General features: G+C 37.6%; 1 protein-coding gene and 1 pseudogene across 1 annotated transcript in view; both read right to left on the bottom strand.

The window, feature by feature from the left end:
* HTR1E (5-hydroxytryptamine receptor 1E) overlaps positions 1 to 26,191 on the bottom strand; it is a 90,982-nt gene that overhangs the window by 38,438 nt on the left and 26,353 nt on the right. The window lies entirely within an intron of this gene.
* On the bottom strand, positions 3,739 to 7,024 carry LOC138143868 (ubiquitin carboxyl-terminal hydrolase 15 pseudogene; annotated as a pseudogene).

Genomic DNA, 26,191 nt, shown 5'->3' with positions numbered 1-26,191 from the left:
AGAGAGAGAGAGAGAGAGAGAGAGAGAGAGAGAGAGAGAGAGAGAGAATATCCTTTGATTTTTACAAAAGTATAACTACCACTCCCCCATATTCCCTTATGTTGGTGGTGTTCTTATGCATACTTTCTGTTCCATTCTAAGACTCTAAAGGACAGGGGTTGGGTCTTTTAAATATATGTCAAAGGGTAGAAGACATGAGAAATCAGTGGTGAGTTTTAGAACCCAGGTAAAATCTGGCTCCATTGTATTAAAATCTTTTTGAAATAAAAGGATTATTTTTGAAGGGGAGAGGGAGGGCAAGAGTGGAAAGGAGAGCAGCATTATCTGGAAACTTGGAACTCCTAAAATGCTAATGGCACTCCTTTAGCCCTAAATAGTCTTGAGAAATCTTGGCCCTTGCTAATGAATTGTGAATTCTCAGTAGGTTCTTAGAGGTAACCTGGGGTTTGTTACTAATGTGATCAGTGATGAATGCCATTACATCACCCACTGTAGCTAAAACTGTATTAATGAGGGAAGCAGAAACATGGCAGCTTGGGAAAGTCCCACCCTTCATGCATGGCAGAAAGGGTTATAAAAGCACATCTCCTCCAGTGAACAGACAGGTGCTGTTAGAAGAAAGGGAAGCAGCTGCTGGATGGATAATTCCACAGTAAATGTTTCCTTTCCTTGTTACCAAGGAGCCAGTGTAGCCAAAGCACCTCCCCTGTTCCATTCCCCTCTTTCACTTTGGTGAATTGGCTGCTTGTCTCTACTTGAATACAGTAAAATTAGCAGTGATAAGTTATAGCCTCCTACAGAGAAATATTTCAGGACTGTGACCCAAGGACCTCTGTATCCATAGTGTTGGGAACTCACTATCTCTTACAGCCTCATAGGAGTCAGTGCTGTTTTAATGGACTGTGCCTACTTGCATCTGAGCCCCAGCAACAAGGTCTTATCTCTGTATTCCCTGGGACATGAAGAAATCTGGGTTGTTTGTCTCTTAGGGGAGACATAGAAAATTAGGAAACTGGCTTTGGCAGGTCAGATTAGAAGTGGAAGGTGCTGCATGTGAAAACTGCAAGGTTATGTTGGATTACCTCTTGTCTAAGAATGCAGTTCTGAGGTATCTCCATATCAGCTTTATTCTTACAGCATGCAGGGAAAAAATCATCCTTTAAAACTTGTTAGGAGCCAAAAAAGCTCCAAAACTACCTACAAATTTATTCTTAAGTTTGTAGGAGTTTGGTTTCCCAATGGGATTATGGGAGTCTCTTTGGGGCCTCCAGGGACACTGTGAGGCAAAGTTCACTTCTCTAGAATTCTATATTCTCCAGTTGGAATTCAGGTAGTATGTGAGTAAGGGTCCTTCTGGCATTTTTTCTATTATATGACTATTAATGAGGGACCACAGTCACATACATTTTGTTCCACCTGACCTTGTTTTCTTATTTAATTATATAAAGTGCCATGGTAGAGTGGCAAGAGTTCTGAATCTAGAATTTGAGGATGTGGGTTCAAATTCTGACTTTGTTATTTAACTAGTTTTATAACCATGGACAAGTCACCTGAAAAGCTATGTGCTCCAGTTTCCTCATCTGTAAAATAAAGGAGAGTTATTTTATTTTATTCCTAAAATCTAAATCTTATGATCTTTTGATTTTAAGAAGCAAAATTTCCCCATGGGGACATAGTAAAAATAATAAAACTTTACTAGTTCCTAATTTTGAACCATGAAGCATATTTGAAAGACTCCTGGATTAGGAGTCATGAGAACTGGGTTCAAATATCTGTCTTATCACAAAATTCCTATGTGTCTTTGGGTAAGTCACTTAACATTTCTCAGATTCTGTTTCCTTAAATTACCTCTAACATTCTTTCCGGCTCTAGATGCTATGATCCTATGAACTAACCTGTAAAACTTTTTGTTTGTTTTAAAATATATTTTATTTATTTCATTTAATTTTTCTCAATTACATGTAAAATCTTTAACAGTCATTAAAAAAAAACTGTGAGTCCCTAATTCTTTCCTTTACCCCACCCCCAGTCCCTTTCTTCTCCTTGAGAAGGCAAGCAATTTGATATCAATTACATGTGTGAAGTCATGCAAAACATATTTTATATTAACCATGTTAAAAACACACAGACAAAAAGATACAATAAGAAAAACAAAGTAAAAAAGTATGCTTCAATCTGCATTCCGAGTTTATCAGTTCTCTTAATGGAGGTGGGTAACACTTTTCATTATGGGTCCTTTGGAATTGTGTTGGATCATTAGCTAAGGGGTTTTTTTATACTTTATTTTCCTTGTAATATTGCTGTTACTGTGTACAGTGTTCTACTTATCCTTCTCAATTCACTTTGCATGGATTAATAAAAGCCTTCTCAGTTTTTTCTGAAATCATCCTGCTCATCATTTCTTATAGCACAAGAGTATTCCATCATAGTCATATCCTACAACTTGTTCAGCCATTCCTCAATTGATGGACATTTCTTCAGTTTTTAACTCTTTGCCACCACAAAAAGAGCTGATATTAATATTTTTGTATGAATAGGAACTTTTCCCTTTTATTTAATCTCTTTTAGATACAGAGCTATACTAGTATTGTTGAGTCAAAGGATATGCACAGGATTTTTGTTTGTTTTGCTTTTTTTTTGGGGGGGAGGCAGGGTAATTGAGGTTAAGTGACTTGCCCAAGGTCACACAGCTAGTAAATGTTAAGTGTCTGAAGCCAGATATGCACAGTTTTATAGCTCCCACAATTTCAAACTGTTCTCCAGAGTGGTTGGACTAGTTCACAACTCTACCAACAGTGCAATAATGTCCAGATTTTCCATGTGCCCTTCAGCATTTGCTATTTTCCTTTTCTGTCATGTTAGTCAATCTAATAGGTATGAGGTGGTATCTCAGAGTTGTTTTAATTTGCATTTCTCTAATCAGTAGTGATTTAGAGCATTTTTTCATGTGTCTATTGATAGTTTTGATTTCTCTTTCTGAAAACTGACTGTTCATTTCCTTTGACTATCAACCCAGGAATGGCTCTTATTTTTTATAAATTTGGCTCAATTACCTATAAATTTGAGAAATGAGGTCCTCATCAGAGAAATTTGTTATAATTTTTTTCTCCCAGTTTCCTGTCTTCCTTCTAATTTTGGCTGCATTAGTTTTGTTTGTGTAAAACTTTTTTAGTTTCATGTAATCAAAATAATCTATTTTATTCTCTATGATCCTCTGTATCTTCTTTTTGGTCATAAACTCTTTATTCATAGATCTGACAGGTACATTTTTCCATGTTCCTCTATTTTACTTATAATAGCAGCTAGGTTACAAAGTGGATAGAATGCTCGGTCTGGAGTCAGGAAAATTCATCTGACCTCAGACACTTACAATGCAACCCTGGGAAAGTCACTTAACTCTATTTGACTCAGTTTCCTCATCTGTAAAAATGAGCTGGAGAAAGAAATGACAAATAACTCTAGTGTCTTTGCCAAGAAAACCCCAAATGGGGTCCTGAGGAGTCAGACTGAACAGCAACAACAGAACAAATCACCTTTTATGTCTAAATCATTCATCCATTTTGACCTTATCTTTATTTACAGAGTGAGATGTTGCTTCATGCCTAGTTTCTGCCAGATTGCTTTCTGGCTTTCCCAGAAATTTTTGTCAAATAGTGAGTGCTTTCTTGTCCCCAAAACTTGGCTCTTTGGGTTTATCAAACACTAAACTACTATGGTCATTTACTAATGTGTATTGTGTATTTAATCTCATTCACTGATTGACCACTCTATTTTTTAGCCAGTACCAGATTGTTTTGATGATTACAGCTTTGCAATACAGTTTGATCTGGAACTGTTAGGCTACCGTCCTTTGCATTGTTTTTTAATTTAAGGGGGTTTATTTGTGATTTCATATATATATATATATGTATATATATTAGCTTGTAAATACAAGACTATAAATGTATCAAGACAATTTTTGTTCAATTTTTATTGTGTTTCATTTCAAGTACTACACAAGTTAAAATCTGATAGAGTATTTACATTCTTTTATTTGAAACTCCCCATATGGTACTTCTGTTTTAATGTGGTGGATTAACTTCATTATTTCAGCAGAAACCACCTGCAGGAAAGTCTCTCTTATATGGCCTGTAGAACATTGATTAGCTAGTGTACAGGCAATTTTCATTTTCTATATCATTGTCATTCTCATTACTATCTTCATCACTTTCTAATGGGATACCTGTGACAACTGAAGAAAACTTGTTCAGTTTTTCGGTCAAGGGGAAAAAAGCCAATACTACTGAAAGTGTCCTGTCTCATTAAAGAGTACATATGCTGCTTTGTACAAATTTGGTCTTTAGAAGCAGTTGAGACACTACTGTCATCAACATAGTACCATTTTCCATCATCCTTATTTTTTGCGAAAGCAATATAGTGCCCCCCTCCTATCCCTCCATAGTGGATGGGCATAGTAATCCAATTGTAGCAGCAAGGCCATGTATTTGGATACATAAGGAATTCTGACATATTCAAGTCACTAACAGGAAAGTCAACTAATGTGCCCCACTCATCCCTCATGTATCTGCTGTAAGAAAAATGCTTAAGATGTACCACCAGTACTGGAGGCAGTGACCATAAATCTAAATTTTTTGTAGTCTGCTGATGTTCTGTACAATCTGGATAGAACCAAGGATCTTAAGCACCTAGGTTTTCTTTTGTTGTAAAAAGTTCAATCCAGTCTTTTAACCACACAAAAGGTTTATTGGAATGTTTATATTCTACACTTTCGTGTTTTTCAAAATCCTCAGCTGCATTAATCATCAAAACATCTTTTTTTTTCAATTCAGTATCCCAATCCAAAGAAAGAAAAGATCTTTCATCTAGTCTAAGATGTCTGTCATCAAATCTAATGTGTTTAGCATCATCTTTGATGTAGTTGATATCAGTATTGCCTAAATTGAACTGGAATGAAACAATAATGAATGTAAATAATTGCTTTTTGTGTCCCACGAGAAGCTGATCTTTGCAAGTTTCTTCAGTACATCATTCATTTTCAGAATCATCATATCCTCCAACTGAATCTTCAGACTCAGTGTTTTCATTTTCTGAAGAAAGTTCTTGATGCTGGCTGGATTAAACATCAGGCTGATCTGTTTCCATTTCACTTGGGGAATATTGTTCATGTATTCCATTTGGATGATTCCAATTAATATTTTGGTCCTTACAGCAGTGTAGGGATCCTTGGGTTGCTTCAGTTTCTATTTTTAAAATTTTAATTTAATTTTATTTTTTGGAGTGGGAAAGGCAGGGTAAATGGGGTTGACTTGCCCAAGGTCACACAGCTAGGAGGTGTCAAATGTCTGAGGCCAGATTTGAATTCAGGTCTTTCTGACTCTAGGGCCAGTGATCTATTAACTGTGCCACCTAGCTGCCCCTGTTTTTTGTTTGTTTGTTTGTTTCTTCAGTTTCAGTAGATGCTTTTACATAATGGCATATGTTCAATGATAGAAGATTTTATTTCAGTATTATTTCTGCCATAAGAAAAGTTTGGCCAAAGAGTTATGAACCACTATGGTGGCTATAACCTCTGTGCCTGTACTTTTCTCTTAGACAAACAGGAATTATAATTTGGTTAGTATCTTTTGTTTTATTGATGGTAATTTTGAATATATAAATATCATTCTGTTACATAATATTATTAAAATTTTTATCCATAGCAAATATTCTGTGAAATCTATTATTGTATATGTCAATAACTGTCATCTTATCTGCTGGTATCCCTGACAATGTGGATGGAGCTGTGCAAAGATCTGTCATATTTCCAATTTTGAGATAACTACTTTGTACTGCAGAGGTTTGGTAAGTAGATCCATTCTAACGAAATGAACTTCAAGCTGTGCAGTGTAAGTCACAAGTAATAAAAAAGGATCAAATGTTACTGAAATCTAAGGTTGATTTGAAAGGACCAGGAAATATATTTACTATAGAGTCTATCTCTTTATTTTATTTTTTTTTATTTATTTGGAGTGGGGAAGGCAAGGCAATTGGGGTTGAGACTTGCCCAAGGTCACACAGCTAGTTGAGTGTCAAGTGTCTGAGGTCAAATTTGAACTCAGGTCCTCCTGACTCCAGGGCTGTTGCTCTGTTCACTGCATCACCTAGATGCTCCTGGGGCCTTTCTTAAAATAATAAGTAGTATCTATCTAAAACCAAGGGCAAGCATTATATGTAATATGGATAAACTTGATGACTTCCCAATAAGATAAAGGGTGAAGCAAGGATGTCTTTTATCACCACTATTATTCAATATTGTACTAAAAGTGCTGGTTATAGCAATAAGACAAGAAAAGAAATTGAAGGAATAAAAATGGGCAATGATGAAACAAAACTATCACTCTTTGCCGATATGTTGGTATACTTAGAGAATTCTAGAGAATCAACTAAATAGCTATTTGAAACGATCCGCAATTTCAGCAACATTGGAGGATATAAAACAAATCCACACAAATCATCAGTATAAATCCCACCTGGGCATGGTGTAGGATCTTCACGATATATTACTGTAATTTCCTTGTTGGTATTAAAAAATGTTTTTGCATCAATATTCATTAAGGAAATTGGTCTATAGTTTTCTTTCTCTGTTTTTGCCCTCCCTGGTTTAGATATTAAAACTATATTTGTGTCATAAAAGTAATTTTGAAGGGCTTCTTCTTTACTTCCTTTCCCTCCAATATTTTGTATAGTATTGGGATTAATTATTCCTTAAATGTTTGGTAGAATTAACCTGTAAATCCATCTGATTCTGAGATTTTTTTCTTAGGGAACTCATTTATGTCTTGTTCAATTTCTTTTCCTAAAACAGGATTATTTTTCTTATTTCCTCTTCTGTTGATCTGGACAGTCTGCTTGTTTTAAGGATGCTTTTTGTTTTCCTATCAGTCATTTCAGGTTATATACTCCTATGCCATACCCCTGATGAACCTTTTCTTGTGACAAGGAAAAATATGGATACTGTGGCTATGTCTGACAGTGTATGCGGCATTTTTTTAGCCATAGCCCTGCACTTGTCAAATGAAAAGGAAACACATTTATTCAAATCTTATCTGATTCAAGATTGATCATAATACTTATATCATTTTTGATTTGTATTATAGTTCTTTTCATTCACATAACTGTAATTTCTGTGTATACTATCGTCCTGTCTCAGCTTACTTCAGTCTGCATCAGTTAATTTCTTTCCTTGTTTCTATAAATTCCTCATATTTATTATTTGTTATGGTAAAATAATGCTGCATGGCATATCCATACTCCAATTTATTTAACTATTCTTTGACTGATGACATCCACTTTGCTACCAACAACTGTTCCCAGTTCTTTGCTACCACACACACACACACACACACACACACACACACACACACCCCACATGCACACAGTGCTATGAATATTTTTGCCACCTTTCTTTTGAAACCTTTCTTTTTTTCTGACCTCATTGATATATGACCCAGAGTGGGAAAAGTGGGTCAATGTGTATGAACAGTTCAGAGATTTATACATTTCAAATTGTTTTCTGGAATCACCCCATAAACATTTATTGCCAAGCTCTTATGAGAAGCTTTATGTTTAGTTTGAGTGGCTTATATAAATATAAAACTGTACAGTCTATGTTTAAATCTAACAGAGTTTTGGTTAAATACCATGGAACCACTGAGAACAAGTTGAGTATAACAGCATTTTCAACCCTTGCCTTCAACATATTTTAGATATATTTATCAGTTAGTGGAACAACAAAAATCATGGGCACTTTGCTATGTTTGATTCCAGTGGACCAGCAATACTGAGTTAGAATCACCACACTGTTGTGAAGAACAAATATGTAAAATGTAGTTTTACTAAAATCAGCTTTTAACTTGTCCATGCTAAGAGAAGGAACACTAGACTTAATTTGCTCTCTGGTCCAACCCATACCTGAACAAGAATCCCTTCTATACTATATGCCTTATACCCCATTCTACATATACAATAACATAAGTGATGATCAAATCTTTTCTTGAAGACCTCCAGTGAAGAGGAGCCCACATAGTGACAGCATGATAAACTAGAAAGCATCCATGGTGGGGTAATGAGAATTGTGAAGGTCCTTGGTCAGCAAAGCAATGCTGTGTCTAGATCACCATACCTGGAGTCAGGAAGACATGATTTCTAATCTGCTCTCAGATATTTACTAGTTGTGTGACACTGGGCAAGTCACTTAACTGTCATCTGCCTCCATTTTCTTATCTGTAAAATGGGGATAATCACAGCATGGTAACTTTACATAGAGAGTGTATTTTTTGTGATGAATACAAACATTCTATCTCTAAAATGAGGAGTGTATGTGTTTTAGATACATATTTTCCTAAAGAAATTTTCCTTTGTAGCATAGACAAAAGCTCACTTTCTCCTGAATTTCCTTATTTCTGTCCAGGTTAATATCATCCTGCCAGTTTCCTAGGTTTTCAATGCCTGCTTATCCTTGATTCTTCACAACTCAAACTGTTCTCTTCAAAGTTGCCAATGATCTCTTCATTGCCAAATCTAAAGGTCTTTTCCTGATCCTCATCCTCCTTGATCTCTCTGCAGAATTCAACGCTGTTGGCCACCTTCTCTTCCTTCATGCTTACGCTCTTCTCTCTGGGTTTTATCTGACAATGTTTTACCTTTTATACATTTGACCATTCCTTTTGTGTCTCTTTGTTGGATTATTATCCACAATGATATCATACACCCTGGTGTATCCCAGTAGCCTGTCCTGATCCCCCCTTTCTTATCTCTGTACACTCTCTCACTTGGTGACTTCCTAAATTCCCATGGCTTTAAAAACCGTATTCAGATTACTCCAAGATCAATATACACAGCAATAATCTTTCTCCTAGAATTCCACTTCACTGACATTTTGAAGCAGATAACTCAGGAAAGGCCAAGCTATGAAGGGCTTTTAGTTCAGGTCCTTTTTTTCTTTTTCCTTGGACTATTGTAGTATCATCCTAATTGTTCCCTCTGCCTTCTCTAATCCATCCTCCACACAAGTGCCAAAGAAATTTTCTTAAAATATAAATCTTATCATTTCACTTCCTTATGCAACAAATTCTGGTGACTCTCTCTTGATTGAAGAATCAAATACTATTTTATCTTTATGTCATCCTTTAATAATTCCTATCTTGTGTAAGTTTTATAATGTACATCAATCATTAATCAAGAAATATTTAAGTGCCTATTATGTGCCAGATTCTGTGTTAGGTGCTGGAGATACAAAGACAAAAAAACAAGTGCTACTCTCCAGGATCTTACACTTTAATGGGTGAGACAGCAAATCCAAGATCTGCATATAAAGCATGAAAGTTTAATTTGATAACATCAGCTGGTAGTGCAGAATCCTTAATCGTTCTAAGATCTAGCTTCAAATTCCTCATCTCAATCACTCATTCTCATCCAAGGAAAATCTATGATTTTGTGGCCAAAGGACTTGATACATTTTTATTTTCAAGTTAGAGGCTTCACTTGCCTAGGAAGAAATTGATGGTCCTTCCACTGAGTCTCTCTACACTTTTATCTCCTAACCTCTTGTCTTTTCTTACTGACTCAGAAGCCTTAATGGATTCCATTACACTCCTATAGTGCATTTCCAGCCCTCTGGAGTGACAACCTTATTTCTAGGCTAAACTTGAGAAATATTTCATTTTGGTGGGTTACTCATGCTCTTCCTAGTAAGGTAGCTCAAGGAGCAAAACATTCTTTCAGATTACCTCCTCCCTCCACCCCCAAGTCCTTTTGCCACTGTCTAATTCAAGTTAGATTGGAGATATAACTTGCATAAAGAACATTCTGTTGATTCCACTAACAGGTTTCAATTGTGTAAACTTACTGAATAGAATGAATAATTACTCAGTCATCATATGTGCTATTTTCAGAAAGTGGTGATTGGAACATGAAACTATAAAAGTGAATTTTAAAGATAATTAAGAATCCAGAAGAATAAAAAGGTAGGTTTGCTTTTAAACTCTGTAAATTTTGACAGGGCTGCAAGTTGTTTCAATGCAACAAGAACTCTGATTTCACTGTTATATATCCCAAGACCAAAAGTACAGTTACTGCTCAATCATCTGCTTTGTGGGTTTGTTGTTGTTTGGCCTTTGTTCTCGAAGAGGACTCTAACATCAGGAAGGTGAGAGGTGATACCATGACTTGCAAGTGAATTGGATTTAACTGAGGGAGGGCTTTGCAAAGTCACCAGCCTCACTTTCTCCTCTGGAGTCACCTGGGTTCAGTGGCAAAATATGCATCAGGACAGGTGGAGATGGTCCCCTGTGTGTGGGTATGGGGCCAAGGAAAGAACACTGGACTCTGGTTCAAATCTTTAGTGCCTCTGTGACCTTGGATAAATTATGTAAGCTTTCTTGGCTTCAGTTTCTTCATATATAAAATTATACACTAGGTGACTCCTAAGACCTTTTCCAGTGCAAGTAAGTGGGACAGTGGATAGAATGCCAGGCCTGCAGTCAGAAAGACTCACCTTCCTGACTTTAAATCTGGTTCCGGACACTTAACAGCTGTGTGACTCTAGACAGGCCACTTAACTCAATTTGTAGTAAGCTATATTCTAAGAGGCTATCTTTCTACTTCCCAGAACATTCCTTATTATGGCATTTATCATGCAGATAGAGGCACCAATTAGACAGTTGATAAGCTTTTATTAAGTGCCTCCTCTATGCTAGTCACTATGCTAAGCCCTGGGGGATATAAAGGAAGGTAAAAAACAGTCTCTGCTCTCAAGGAACCCACAGCCTAATGAGGGAAACAACATGAAAATGACTATATACAAGCAAGTTATATATAGGATAAATTGGGGGGAGTCTTAGAGGGAAGGCACTGAGATTAAGGAGATTCAGCAAGGCTTGTGGGAGATGAGACCTTAGGAAAGACTTGAAGGAAGTCAGGGAAGCCAGGAGGTAGAGATGAGGAGAGGGGAATATTTCAGGCATGGGTGACAGTCAGTAAAAACACTAAGGGTCAGAAAGAGTGTCTTGTTCCAGCAACAGTAGGGCCAATATCACTGGAGAGTACCTGGAAGGGAGTAAGGCATAAGAAGTCTGGAAAGATAAGAAGGAACCAAGTTATAAAGAGCTCTAAAAACCAAGAAGGGTATTTTATATTTGATCCTGGGAGTAATAGGGAGCCACTGAGGTTTACTGAATAGGGATGGTGGTAGGGTTTTATCAGACCTGAGCTTTATGAAAAATATGACAGTTAAGAGGAGAATGGATTGGAGTGGGGAAAGACTTGAGGCAGGGAGACCGGTGAGTAGGCTGCTCCAACAACCTGTCATAGCGTGAGGTGATGTACCAGGGGAAATTTCAGTGTCAGAAGAAAACAATGGGGAATATACAAAAGATGTCATAGAATTCATCAGACTACAACTGATTGGATATGGGTGAGTGTGTGTGTGAGAGAGAGTAAAGAACTGAAGATGACACTTAGGTTGCACAGTTGACAGTGTGTTAGACTTGGAGTCAGGAAGACCTGAGTTCAAACCCTACCTCAGATATTTATTAGCTGTGTCACTCTGGGAAAGTTACTTAATTTCTCTGGATCCCAATTTCCTTATCTGTAAAATGAGGGTGACCACTAAAGTCCCATCTGGTTCTAGATATATGATCCTATGACCTGTGCTGTAGATGATCAGAATCTGACTTTTTAGAAATAGTATTTTATTTTTTCCAATCATTTGTAAAGATAATTTTTAGTGTTTACTTTTACAAGATTTTGAGTTCTAAATGTTTCTCTCTCCCTCCCTTGTTCCCCTCCCCTTGTCCTAAAACAGTAAGCAATTTGAACAGGTTCTATATCATATAAAACATATGTCCATATTAGTCATAGTTGTGAAAGAATATACAGACCAAAAGGAAAAAGAGTCACAAAAAATAAAGTGAAAATAGTATGTTTAGATTTGCATTTAGACTGCATCAGTTCTTTCTCTGGATGTGGATGGCATTTTCCATCATGAGTCTTTTGTAATTGTCTTGGATCATCGTATTGCTGAGAAGAGCTAAGTCATTCATACATCACACAATTTTGCTGTTACTCTGTATAGTGTTCTCCTGGTTCTGCTCATTGCATTTTGCATCAGTTCACATAAGTCTTTTTCACATAAGAAATCTGCCTGTTCATCAGAATCTGACTTTATATATTCACTCCTACTTACCACCTGTGCAGTCTTGGGCAAATTAATTTACCTCTATGGGCCTCAACTTCCTTATCTGTAATATGGGACAGGGAGCTGTACTAGAGAGTCTCTGAGGTCCCTTTCCAGTTATGACTCTGTGGTAAACTGAATGTTTTAAAATATTGTCCCTCTACTTCCTAGAACATTCTTGATTTTTGTCTTCATTATTCACATAAGAGCAATGTTGCATAGTACATTGGATAGCCTACTAGTCTCAAGAGTCAGGAAGACTTGGGTTTAAAGTTTGTTTCAGATATTTACTATGTGTGACATCATCTAATCTTTCTTACCCTCAGTTTCTTTATCAGGTTTACAATGATGAGAGGAACACCACCTACCTCACAGTTCTGTTGTAGAGTTAAAATGAGAAAACATAGGTAAAGCACTTTAAAAACGTTTACAGTGATATATGAATGTCAACTGTTATTATTTAGCCAGTTTCTACTTGGAGAACTCAAACTCATTTTATTTTCAGCTTAAGAAAAATGTAATTTAAGATATAAAATCTCCTTGAAAAAGACACAAAACAGAGAGGGACTCTTAAATAAGGATAAATGATTTTTTTTGTGTATTCATAACACTGTTCATTCTCAATTATATCATGACTGTCTGCTAATCTTTCCTTCTGGAGCTTAAATATCTGCTAAACACACACGATCTATTATTATAAGATTAAGCCTGGCGGTTTTGAGACCATCACGACAGTTTTCCCTTAAGGGAGGCTGTAGTTTATAGAATCTATGCAAGAAAACCATTGCTATAAGATTAGCCCTGATGACTTTGAGGCCATCATGAGAGTTTTCCCTTAAAGAAGGTTGTAAGCTTATAGAAAATACCCATGGAAAAATACTGAAAATAATATTTTTGAAGATTGGTATGACTGTATCTCCCGAATGATATTTTGTCTACAGATTGTTTTTCTCTTTGATATGAAACCTCCCAAAATAATATTTTGTCTACTTCCAGCTTTTCTCCCTGATGACAAACCCCCCAAAATAATATTTTGCCCTGACCCCTGGTATTCAATTTGGTCAGCTCCAGGGAGGCCACCTGAAATCATAGCATAGGAACCTCACTCTCAGAAGAGCATTTTGGAGCACACTCTCCCTTCCGGCAGGAGTACCCATTCCCACTGGACTTTTCCCCTCCCCTCCAGCAGGAGCATACCTCCTTGCTGGAGTATCCCCTTTCTTCTGAATGAACCCAAGTCTCTCTGTTCTCCAACAAAGCACTGCCCTTAATGAGTTATGCTCTATGTGTTTGCTTGTGTTCTGTGTTAGATCCCTCTTTCTTCTTTCCCCTTTCCCCTATTCCCCTGTTCTTTGTAATAAAGCTTTGCATTGAACTGACTTCCATCATTTTACATGCTATTCTTAGTACCTGAACTCATTAAAGGTCTCTGGCTGGACCACAGGCCTTTCCTTAGACATAAACTGGGTATCTAGACAAGGACTTAACATTTTGATAGTCACATCTAGATTGGGGGAATATGACACCATGAGCCCAGTTGTAGAAAGGATGGATCAATAGGGGAACCCTACTTCCTCCCAGAAGGGATTCCCTTATGCTGTAGACTGTCTATGATATAAGAAAGTTAAACAGAGAGGAAATAATAACAAGTGAATGAGTCACTCACTTTTAGAATGTACATGAACTTTCTCTTTTGGGATATTGATGCCTTTCCATTGCTTTCTTTGCCTCTTGAATCACTTCATTCTTTACCATTTTCCCTACAACTTATATCTCACCTTTTATCTCTTCTCCTTCATGGTCAATATGGTCAAATATTCCTTTGCTTGGATTCTTTTGGTTCAAATGAAACTACCACTCTATGTTCAGCAAACAATCTATGTCTGGAATCCTTCTTCAAGGCTCAGCTCTTCCAAGGAATAGACCCTAAGTTCCAACAGCCCAACAAATGAATAAAGGAAAGCATGTGATAGAAAAACTAATTTTCTCCATCCAAAAAAGACCTAGTTTTTTTCTGCCAGGGGCCACCTTCAGTCACCCTGATCTATGTCTTGCCACTGGACCCAGAAGCCCCAGAGGAGAAAGTGAGGCTGGTGACTTTGCACAGCCTTCCCTCAATTAAATTCAATGCACTTGCACATCATAGCATCACCTTCTTGATACCATGGATCTTGTTGAAAATGAAGTACAAACAACAACTTGTGAGTAGTCCAAAATGCCTCACTGGGGTCCTAATTGGCCATTTCCAATTGAGCAATGAAGTTCTCTCCTTCCTTCCTTCTTTTGTAACCACCATTTTGTGAACCTCCCCCATCTCTTGGGTAAGTTTGCCTAGGAGACTTGCCTGAAACAAAGCCCACCTAGGAGACCTGGACAAACCTGCCACCTGTATCAGCAAGCACCCCAGCATCCCCAGGGTGACTGCCAACACAGGTTCTTAGATCTGCTTTGTTAAAGGAAAGCAACTCAAAATGGGTTAACAAGCTTACTTTAATCAGTCAAATATGTATCGTTTACTTAGTTCAGGGGAAAAAGGTCAGCACCCCGAACTTCAGAATATACAGAAAGAATTATCAAGACAGAGAAACAGATCAAGTAGACAAGTTTCCAAACTGTCCAACCATTACATCCATACCAGATCAACATCTGGGTTTTTCAAAGCTGGGGTGCTCTCAACAACGGCTTCCCAGAGTCTCATCTGATCAAATCACAGAACACTTCTCAAAGTGAGCCCCAAAGCAAAGCCTCACATCAGGGATTATATAGCCTGCTCCTGGCTCAGAGAATGTAACCACCCTCTTGACCCAGTGCCCAATCACACAGCATCAAGGTGTGGGCATTCCTGAAAACCAAGCCTCTTCAGCCTATTAGAAGGTAGAGTATATTTTCAAATCAAGGAAGGTTCTCAGAGTGTCTTAAGCCTATCAAAGGGCCTAGGGGCAGGGAAGATCTTTAAATTTGCATTTCCATTACACCACCTGGAACCCATACCCCTCCTGCCCCCCCCCCCCCCCCCCCCCCCCCCCGTTCCCCCGGGACACCTTCCTGGTTACTTGGGGATTTTCCAGTTGGACAACAAATGGGTTGTTAGGCAATGAACTGATTGCTCTGTATTTTCCTCACTTGCTCATAATAACTGTCAAGTTGTGGTTTCCCCTTGGTAGCAGTTATGTTGTGGCTTTTGTCTACATAAGTCCTGAGAATATGCATCTCACCCTGTCCACATAGGCTGCAAGGGTGGGGAACCTGTGGTCTTGAGGTCACATGTGATCCTCTAGGTCCTCCATTATGGCCCTTTGACTAAATCTAAAATCCATACAACAAATCCTCTTAATAAAAGGATTTGTTCTGTAAAACTTGGACTTAGTCAAAAGGCCTCACCCTCACCCAATGTTCTAGAAGATCACATGTGGCTCCTGATAGAGTACCATACCCTTACCTGTGGGTGCTCTGTCCAAAGAAATATACATTTTGATGGCTGAAACCTAGAAAAATATCTTGGGTTTTCTGGATAGATTACTTTCTTAAAGACCATACCTTAAACCAAATTCACTCTGGCTCTCATTGATTAGCCAACAATAGATCCCAGCCCAAACCCACTTAGTGGTCTTTATTTAGGTCCTGAGGGATCCTGAGTGAATGTAAACAGTAATTGCTTCTATTTTGGTCAGAAACCCTGAGGGTCTTCCCCTCTCAGATTGGTTTTTTAAAAAATTAGGTAATTGCCTCAATCAAAGTGAGAACTTGAAAGACCTTAGCTTAGAAAGACCAAGGTCTCCCATTGCATGGGGCCATCTCCAGTTATCCTGATCTATATTTAGCCACTACACCCAGATTGCTCCAGAGGAAAAAGTGAAGCTAGTGACTTTGCATGGCCCTCCCTCACTTAAATCCAATTCACTTGCAAGTCATGGCATTACTTCCCTGACATCATGGTCATCTTTGAGAAGGAAGGACAAACAATAGAAACAAGTTCTTCTTGTTTTACAAGCATATAAACCCTATGTCAGAGTAAGAGACCATCTCTCTTGCATTTAGTACAGTGCCTAAACCTTGTGAAGAACAATAATAACCATTTGTGGATCCTTATCACAAGTTGGCAATACTTTCTTTCCCTTGAGTCACATCTAAATTAAAGTGCCATAAGTCACAGCAAGAACTGATATTTATAGCAGGCAGCTAAATGCTTGTTGAACAAATGGCACAAAACCAATTCTTTAAAATGTAACCTGCTAATTCTTCTTAGATGGAATTTGTATTGGTGCCTTTGGAAACATATCCTTCTCAAGTCACATATAATGAATGGGATATTTGGGCTGAGGGACTTATTCTTACAAACTATATTTCCTTTTCTGATATTTTTGTATTTGGGCACACATTTCTAGGGACCAGAGGGTTTTTAAGGGACCTCACCCTAATCTTGATTTTATTGGTTTTTTTTTTGCCCTAACAATTCTCTTAGTAATTGTATTTGTCTTCATCCATAAAATGAAAGGGGATGGGTGTCATTATTAATAATATTAGATTCAACAAAATATTCTATAGTTCTAGGACAAAAATACTGTATGTTTTTTCTATGTATCTATTTATATACCTCATGCTGTTCTTTATTTTTTTCATGTATCTTGCCTTCACAACCACATAGTCAGGTATTACAGCTTCTACGTCTTTTGTTTGGCCACAGAGCCTAGTACAGTGCAGGGTACACAGCTGGTACTTGCTGATTTGACTAGAAGGACACAAGCCTAAAATGCAGACTCTCAGTTGGTGAAATCAATGCTCTCTGTTCATAACATGTTTGAACTGAATAAAGGAAAATGTTTTTTTTTCATTGAAAGAACTACTAGTTATATCCTGATCTTTTAACCTATGCCTTCATGCATGAACAGTGTTATCTTTAAAAATAACGGGCAATCATATACAGAAGAAAGTGGCTCAGTCATGTCTCAATAGACAAATAAGTCTCTGTTAGGCCTACTGTTTGTAGATGTCAAGGCAGAAGCAAAGTGGTGTCATGGGAAGTGTTCTGGGTTTGGGGTTAGGAGACCTGGACATGACCTGAGTTCAAATTTGGCTTCAGAGATGACATTTACTAGCTGTGTGACCCTGGGCAAGTCACTTAACTCTGATTACCTCTCCAAGCAAACAAACAAAAATAACAAAAAAAACCCCCAAATCAAAATAAAACTAAAAGAAGACTTAGGCATAGAATCTGATTCTGTTTCCTATGACCTTGCTGACCTTAAACATGATTCACTTAACAACTTTGAGCTTTTAATCTCCTTAAAATGACTGGGTTGGACTAGATGACATGCAATTTTCATTTCATAGTGTGAACTATTTTGGAAAGACAGACAGATAAAGAATTTATTAAGCTATTATTATGTGCTATGCACTGTACTAAGCTCTGGGAATACAAATGAAAGTAAAAGACAGACAATTCTTGCCCTTGATGAACTTACATTTTAGTGAAAAAAGACAACACATAAAAAGGAACTGAAAAGTAGAGGGTAGAGGGTGGGAAGCACAAGGGGACAAGTGGTCTGGGATGTCACGAGCTGGTGCAGGTTTGAAAAAGTATGGATGACATGGGTACTTCCTCCAGTGGAGGTTTGCGGAGGAGCTAACCAATAGGAGGAAGAGATTATAGGGGTTGAGGCATTGGCAGTGTGAGAAGAGGGCCACTAGGAATAGAAGTGGAGAGGAAATCGGGAGAGTCATGGGTTGCTCCAGGTTGGAAGACAATGAGGTGCAGGGATGGACGTGCATGATCACTCGTCCGCTAGTGGATTCTTGGCTGATGCAGAATATAGGAAAGAGGACTGAAACCTAGGTTGCCCATCAAGAAATAGTTCCCTACTCAAAACTGTCTGGTTTGTCCAGGCTTGATTAAGGTGAATTTCATGACTCTTGCACTGAGGTGAAAGAAAAGTATGAGCAGGGATGTTACTAGCGGGTAACCAAGCCATAATGTAAGTGGCGAGGCTGCCTAATTGGAGTGGAATGCTTCCAAAGTCTTAAACCTGGACAATTAGAAAGGTGACGGTAACCTTGTTGGAAAGAAAGGCAGGCGGCCTGATGGAGAGAATGCTGGACTTGGACTCAGGAGACTTAAATTCAAGTCTGGCCTCAGACACCTATTAACCGCGTGACCCTGGGCAAGTCACTAAACCTCTCAATGCTTCCATTTCCTCAGCTGGAATATGGAAATAACCTCATATAATATTTCACAGGACTATTTCCAGAACCAAATGAAATAACATGTGTAAAGGACTTTGCAAACCTTAAAGTGATAATATAACTTAGCTATTATTATAACAAATTTCATGTTGGACATGTGTGGAATTTGAGATTCCTTTGGGACATTCTGTTCAGTTATCCTTGTTGATACAAACCTGTACGTGCCCAGCCTAGCCTTCTAATGAGAAAGGGAACAGAGCTTTTGACATGAAAACCTACTTTCCTATCTTAGCAGCCATAAATAAGACAAAACCCAATTAACAGTGGGATTAGAAAACTAAACACTAGCAAAGTATACAAATTTATTAATTTTATTCACTAAAATCTCAAGTCAGGATAATATATCTTCATTCATTTGATGTTTTATATATGTATATATATATATATATATATTTTACTTGTCTGTGCTACTGATTTTCATCAAACTGTAATCACATTGAAGACAGGGGACATACCATTCATTTACTTTTTTCTTCCACCTTTCTTCTGTTAGAGGAGATGTCCAATAATTGCCTTTGATTGACTTATGTTTATTATTTTTATTAGCAATAATAAAAAATAATGAGAATAGCTAGCATCATATAGCAATTTAAAATTTATGAAGTGTTTTACATATATTATCTCATTTGTTCCTCAGAACAACCCTGTGAGGTAGTTGTTATTATTATCTTTATTTACAGATGAGGAAGCTAAGTCTGAGAGAGGTCAAATGACTTGCTTAAGGTCATGCAGGTAGTGTAATGTCTGTGGTTGGATTTGAACTCTGATTTTCCTGACTCCAGATCTATTGTCTTACCAATGACACCATTTGTATTTAAAATACAATAAGAACTGAGCTGTTAATGGAGCTAAATTGAAATTTCTCTTTGATTTTGCATTGTTCAGTTTATTCTAATTACTGTGATTACCCATATACAGTCAGAATATTACCTGATCTTGGGGAGTTATGCAAGATGAAAGAATGTGTTCATTGTTCTTACCTGTTGTAGCCATTATAATTGTTTAGGCCATTAGGAATAATAGATTGACCAAGACTAGATGGGGTTATTCTGAGACAGTTTGCTGAATAATATGGGCCTAACATGGTTAAAATATATAGGCACACCCTCATCTTCCTGTAACATAAAGAATATTTTCTGAGATAGGGGAAAGATAATAAAATACTAAGCAAAATAAAATGTATTAATAATACTCTAAGATACAACCTTACATCTTTCCCTTGTTGATAACATGGCTTTTGTTTGTTGCCCCAGAACCAAAAAGATCCTTAATAGTCCACAGTGACACCTCTGTTGTAACAATACCATGGTGACGCACTTGGCAGTGGAAAGGGCCTGGAAGTGAATCATTAAATCCATTGATAAGGAGCGGAAAATTAATTAGGCTAACCAGATGCTCAGGAAAGGAATAATAATATTTTTTACCCTAAAAATATTAATCCTGTACAAATTTGATTGTGGTCACTGCTTTGGGTTCATCTGAATATGTTTTGAAAGAATGGAATAAAGTAAAAGCCCATTAAAATAGCTAATGGATGAAAGAGAAAAAATATAATTGATTTTCTTTCATTTGTGATCTGACCTAATTAAGATGTTAAAATATTAGGTGCATTACTTATAATGTTATAATGGTGCAGAAATGAATAGAGGGTTTTAAGAGAAAAAAGCCATGAGTACTATAGCAACAAGAATAATTTTCTGAAACGTGTACAGTAAGAATTCTAAATAAATTGCTCTCCTGCAATATTAAAAATAAATATGGAACAAAAGTATTGGACTGTTACAATAGATGCTGTCACAGGAAGACTGTCTCAACAATTCACAGAATTATAATCACACTGCTACTTAATTCTTATTATATATGTGTACATATACAGTTTATGTGGAAAATAACTTTGTCCCTTTATCCTAACATTTAGTATTTTTGTACAAGGTTGGTGGATATGGTATTTATTTTTGTTTTGATATGGTATTTAATACTTAGTGGGAGAAGTGTTGGGCCTAAATCAGGAAGATCTGGATTCAAATTCCATCTTTGCTATTCATCAGCAGTTTGACCAAAGGTAAAGAACTTCATCTCTCTTTCATCTATAAAATTGGTTATGAGGCTAAAATAAGTAAAGCACTATACATGTCTGTTTAAAACATTAGTGAAAAATAAATTAATGGTTATATTACTGATAACTTGCTCAGCTCACAAAAAATAAAACAAATGTTTTAAGATTTTAATATATAATATCCAGGGGCAGCTAGGTGATGCAGTAGATAGAGTGCCAAGCCTGGAGTCAGGAAGATATCTTCCTGAGTTCAAATCCGGCGTCAGACACTTAACTAGCTGTGTGACCCTGGACAAGTCACTTAACCTTGTTTGCCTCAGTTTCCTCATCTGTAAAATTAAATGGCAAAACATTCCAGTATCTTTGCCAAGAAAACACCAAACAGGGTCACAAAGAGTCAAATACAACTGAAAAATAACTGAAACAATATGACGTCCCCAAATTGTTGGGTATCATAAGGCATTGAGAGCAGAAGTCATTTAATCAAGGAAAAGCCTTAGAGAAAGCTTGGAGTAGAGTTTCTTTATAGATGAAGAAATTAAAGGCTAGAGGGGTTGTGAATTACCCAAGGTCACTCATCTTGTTAGTGATAGAACCAAAACTAGAATTCATGTTTCCTGACTCAGGCTAAAGTGGTCTTTTCTGAGTGTCACATAATTTGGTGATGGCTGCATCTTTTGCCCATCCATTTTTCAGATTGAAGGGTGTAATATAATAACTGAATTGACCAACTATATGGAAAATGTAATTGGTATAGCTGATCTGGATAAGTTGAGGCAAAAAATGTTTTTTTCATAGTGGGAAGGACCATTTGGATTCCTCCATCCCCTGCTACACCATAATTATCAGGATAGTTTGTACAATTCACTACTTGTTTGTGTGTATATAATCTGTTTCAAATTTCTTTCCTGTAAAGGTGTGGAATTGCTTCCTTCCTAGTACTCACTAATGTTATGAAAATTTTTGTGCTAAGGATGGCCTGACTACAGCATAGATTGACTGGGGAGATAGTATGGTATAGTAGAAAGAGTATTGATTGTTGAAACTAAAAATCTAGGTTTGAAAACCACTTCTACTGCTTACTTTCTTTGTGATCTTGATCTTGAGAAAATGGGCAAGATGGTACATGAGCTTCCTTCTAGTACTACATCTATGATCATCATATTGCTGGCCACATGGTTTGGAAATCAAAGGACCATAGATCTAATGCTTTAAAGGACCTTTGAGAGCATCTGGTCTAACCCCTTCATTTTATAGGTGAAGAAATAAGCTCAGTGCGTTTAACATAATTATATAAATATATTGCATTATATATAATATATAAAATCAATATAATGATATAAATATAATAATAATTAATAATAACAAAGGGCCATATAAGGCCCTTTGAGGTTTACAGGGTGCTTTAGATATGTTATCTTGTTTGATCTTCAAAATAATTTTGTGATAATATTGTTATTCCCATTTGACAGATGAAGAAACTGAGGTTGAAAGCTTAAATGATTTGCCCAGGGTCACACAGCTAATAAGTTTCTGAAGCAGGATTTGAACTTGTGTCATTCTGATTCCAAACCCAGTGCTCTATTCACTGAACCACTGAGCTAACTTGCCCAAAGTCACACAGGTAGTACCAGAAATGGGACTTGAAGTTAGGCCCCCTGACACCTGAGTCAGGTGACCTTTGAAGTTGCCTTGAATTTGTTCCCATGATAGTTACTCTCATGCCAAACTTTTCCCTTTTCTGTGATCAGTTCTGATGTAGGCCCCTGATGTTACAGTGGTGGGTGGGAGAGACTAGAAAGATCTCCTGGGATAGGGAAGATGCTGCTGGGACTTTGCTCATCCCACTTTGATTCTGAAGAGGACAAACTGGCAGTAGTTTGTGCTATCATATCCCACATATGTCTGTGTTATTAAGTTCATTATTAACTATCATTAACTTCATTCCAGTTCATATATATTGAGCTTCAACTCCCCCTCTGGGAACAACTGGCTATGAAGCTTTAATATTTTGTTCCTCAAGAGGCATCTGAAATAGTGGTATAAATCATGGTGAATTGCTAATTGTGCCTGGTGCTGACCATTGTCCCTTTGGGAGAATCACCATTGCAATTATGTTTTAATTCAGAGACTTGGTGTCAGAGGAAGACTGTATCCTTCACACAAATAAGGGAAGAAACAATCATTCTTTTCCCTGTGGGTTTTCAACAAATTCACCTTACCCACTGGGAAAATTGCAATAGTGGTTTTTATTTTAAGGGCCATATGCAGAGCAATGGGATTCTGCTATCTGGGGAAAATTCAGTCATATTGCTGGTGGAAGCCCTAGGGAGAGACTTTGGACCTTGCAGGAAAGGCTACCAAGGAAGAGAGCAGGGTGGGATTGGTAAAGGCAAAGTTCACCTGGAATATGCATTGGTCTTAAGATCTCACTTAACCAACATATCCTAATATCAATGGATTATAGGTTTAGGACTTGATGAGACCTTAATGGTTAACCACACTGATCTCTTGGGTGGCCCAGTGGCTGGAGCACGGGGCTTGGTATCAGTAAAACTCATCTTCCTGAGTTCAAATCTGACCTCAGACACTATTTGTGTGACCCTCAGCAAGTTAATTAACACTGTTTGCTTTAGTTCCTTGTCTGTAAAATGAGCAGGAGAAGGAAATGGCAAACCACTCTATTATCTTTGCCAATCAAATCCCCAAATGGGATCATGGACAGTCAGACGTGACTGAAAATAACTGAACAACAACAACATCGATCTTTTAATTTGGCAGACAAGGAAACAATGACTATAAGTGATTTGCTTGTTACCACTAATTGTAAGCAGCAGAGTCAAATCTGAATCTAGGTCTTCTGTCTCCAAATCCAGCACTGTCCATGATATTACCATTGATCAGCTGTAGTTTCATGTAGTTTCTGGATCTTGATCTTCAATTCTTGCTAGTAGACAAAGGACAGGTGGAGGCAGGAGCCATAATGATGGGAGAAGACAGACCCTGGGAAAGGATCTGCCATGACAATAGCAATCTTGGACCATATGGGGAGTATTAAGATCATGCAATGTAGAGATGGTGGAGGACTGGAAGTCATGGGAATGTCAAGTCAGAGATAATCACCTTGGGAAAGAAGGGAACACTGAACATTGTCAATCTGGAGAAATCTCCATCTGACTCACCTTAGTTATAGCTCTGGTCAAATGGATTATAACTTAAGCACTTAAAGGCTTCTATGGTCACTTGATCCAAAATTCTAATTTTATAGATGAGGACCCTGAGGTTCACTGAAGTATTATGATCTGTCCAGTCACACAGGAAGTAAGTAGCAAAGCTAAGATTCAAACCCCAGTCCTCTGATTCTAAATCTAGTAATCTTCCAACTAAAACCCATCTTCTCACTAAACAATAAAGCCTACTTAAATGCCTCATTATGACCAAGACATGAATGCTAAGTTCTGGCAAGTTGTACCAATCTAGAACAGCTTTGATTATGGGCCCAGTGACAAATTATGGATCTGTTGTTGAGAACCAGGTGTAATATAATATCAAGCAAAGGCAACTTCCCAGGTTCAAAATACCAGCATAGGTGCTCTCTATTTTATTCAGTAACAAACCCAGAACAGAGAAGATCAAAACATGACATCATTCAAAATACAGCATTTACTAAGTGTGATTAAATAATCTCCAAGGACTACCCCACCCCAGGACTTTCCAATCATTCAATCAATTACAAAGTCTCTGTTCCAAATACTTCTCCACCCCTAGGCTATACCTTAATTAAGTCCACCACAAAGCCCCTCTTCTCAAATGGAGATTAGTTTCCAAACATAAGTAAAATACATTCATTTGCTCAACCATAGAACACAAAAAGGTCAGAAGTTCCCCACCCCTGGATCACAATTGAATCTACCCCAGAGTTACATCAAGTTTAAACACAGCACTTAATACCCAAATGGAGGTCTTTTCTTCATCTTGACACGAGGCAAGTTCTCAGCAATCTTAGTTCCTGGAGAGACAAGGCTTAGCAAGGCCATAAGATACATTGCCAGTCCCTTCATAAATTTATCCTCTGTCTGTAGAACAGTCCTAGAACCCCTGAACACATTAGCAAAGCCCTCTCCCAGGATTTCTGTAAACATACAACAAGAAAATCCTTCTTCAGGGCTTCTGAACCAACAGAAAGGCTCCCAGACCCCTGCAACAACAGCACTGTCCTTCACCAGTGGACAGTATTCATTCTGTCTGCCGGACAGTCTCCAGACCCCTGCAACAACAGTACTGTCCCTCACCAGTGGACAGTATTCACTCTCAGTACTGTCCCTCACCAGTGGACAGTATTCACTCTCTGTCTGCAGGACAGTCTCAGGCCTTCTTAACCAAATGCCAGGTTCCAGGACTTCTTCAACAGGACAGTCTTTCACCAGTGGACAAATCTGGCAAAATAACATCAAAACAGACAGACAAAGTACCAGCAAAACAGCCATGTCTCCTCAGTCCTTGGCAGCTCAGGGGGCAGGTCTCAAAAGTCCAGGGCAATTCAAAGCGGCCACCAGCAATCTCTTAATCTCTCCCTCTCCACGAGGTGCTGCTTCCAAAAAGAACTTCCGCCTCTCTCTTGTCTCTCCAAATCTACATCACCAGCTCCTCCCACTTCAGGACTTTCTTTTCACATCAACAAGCCCATCCCACAGGTGGGATTAACAAACTCTGGGTTTTAATACAATCAATTTGAAAACCAAACCAATACAGGGGAATCTTTAATTGCCATTACTATCACACCAGGTTAGCTAAGTTCAAAGAGGGTCAGGACGAACTATAATCAAATCAGTTCTACTATTGTTCCTGAATGAGGTATGCCAACTAACTCCTCTTCCCTTATGGCCCTATTTATCATCCCTATAACTTTCTAGACCCAATGACCCTCCCTAGTACTAATAGTATGCTGTTTTCTCCATTAGATTGGAAGCTTCTTGAAGGCAGGGCCAATCTTTGGTTTTGTATTTGCATCCCCAGTGCTTGGCATATATGAAGCACTAAATAGATGCTTTTCCATTTATTAATTCATTCATTCTTGGGGACACAGTGACTTTTGAAAATAGTCTTAAGGATACCTGTACTGGAGCAGAATAGTATTCAATGAAATCATGGCTCCTTGTAGTATGACTGAAAATAATGATTTTGCCTGTTGCTAAATACTATTTTCTTCTTTTTTTTAATTTCCAAGACTTTCATTTATTGCTTGCAAGCAAAATAAAAATCTCATTCTTAGTTACAATTCAGATCTTATGATTTTTGTTACTTGAGATTAAAGAAATGCTCAACTAAATTTTTTTTGCATTATTCATTTCTTTTTTTCCAAATCAAATGCTTTATTAACTTCTGGTTTACATCATTCATTTTTGCCAGATTTTGAATTACAAATTTTCTCCCTGTTTTTCCCCCACCCACCACCCCAAAACAGCAATCCCACTGGATATCCCCTCCTCCAATCTGTTCTCTCCCATGTCCTCTCCCATACCCTCTTCGACTTTCCAGTAGAGCACTGTGGATCTCTATGCCCCAGTGCCTGTATATCTTATTTCCCAGTTACATGTAACATAATATTAATAATATATATGTATGTATATATATATATATATATATATATATATATATATATATATATATATATATATATA

The sequence above is a fragment of the Petaurus breviceps genome, unplaced genomic scaffold, assembly GCF_028583685.1.
Source record: "Petaurus breviceps papuanus isolate PSGF00001 unplaced genomic scaffold, PetGlider_PUasm1.0 90667, whole genome shotgun sequence".
Classification (NCBI taxonomy): Eukaryota; Metazoa; Chordata; class Mammalia; order Diprotodontia; family Petauridae; genus Petaurus; species Petaurus breviceps.
This window is presented reverse-complemented; position numbering and strand designations above follow the sequence as displayed.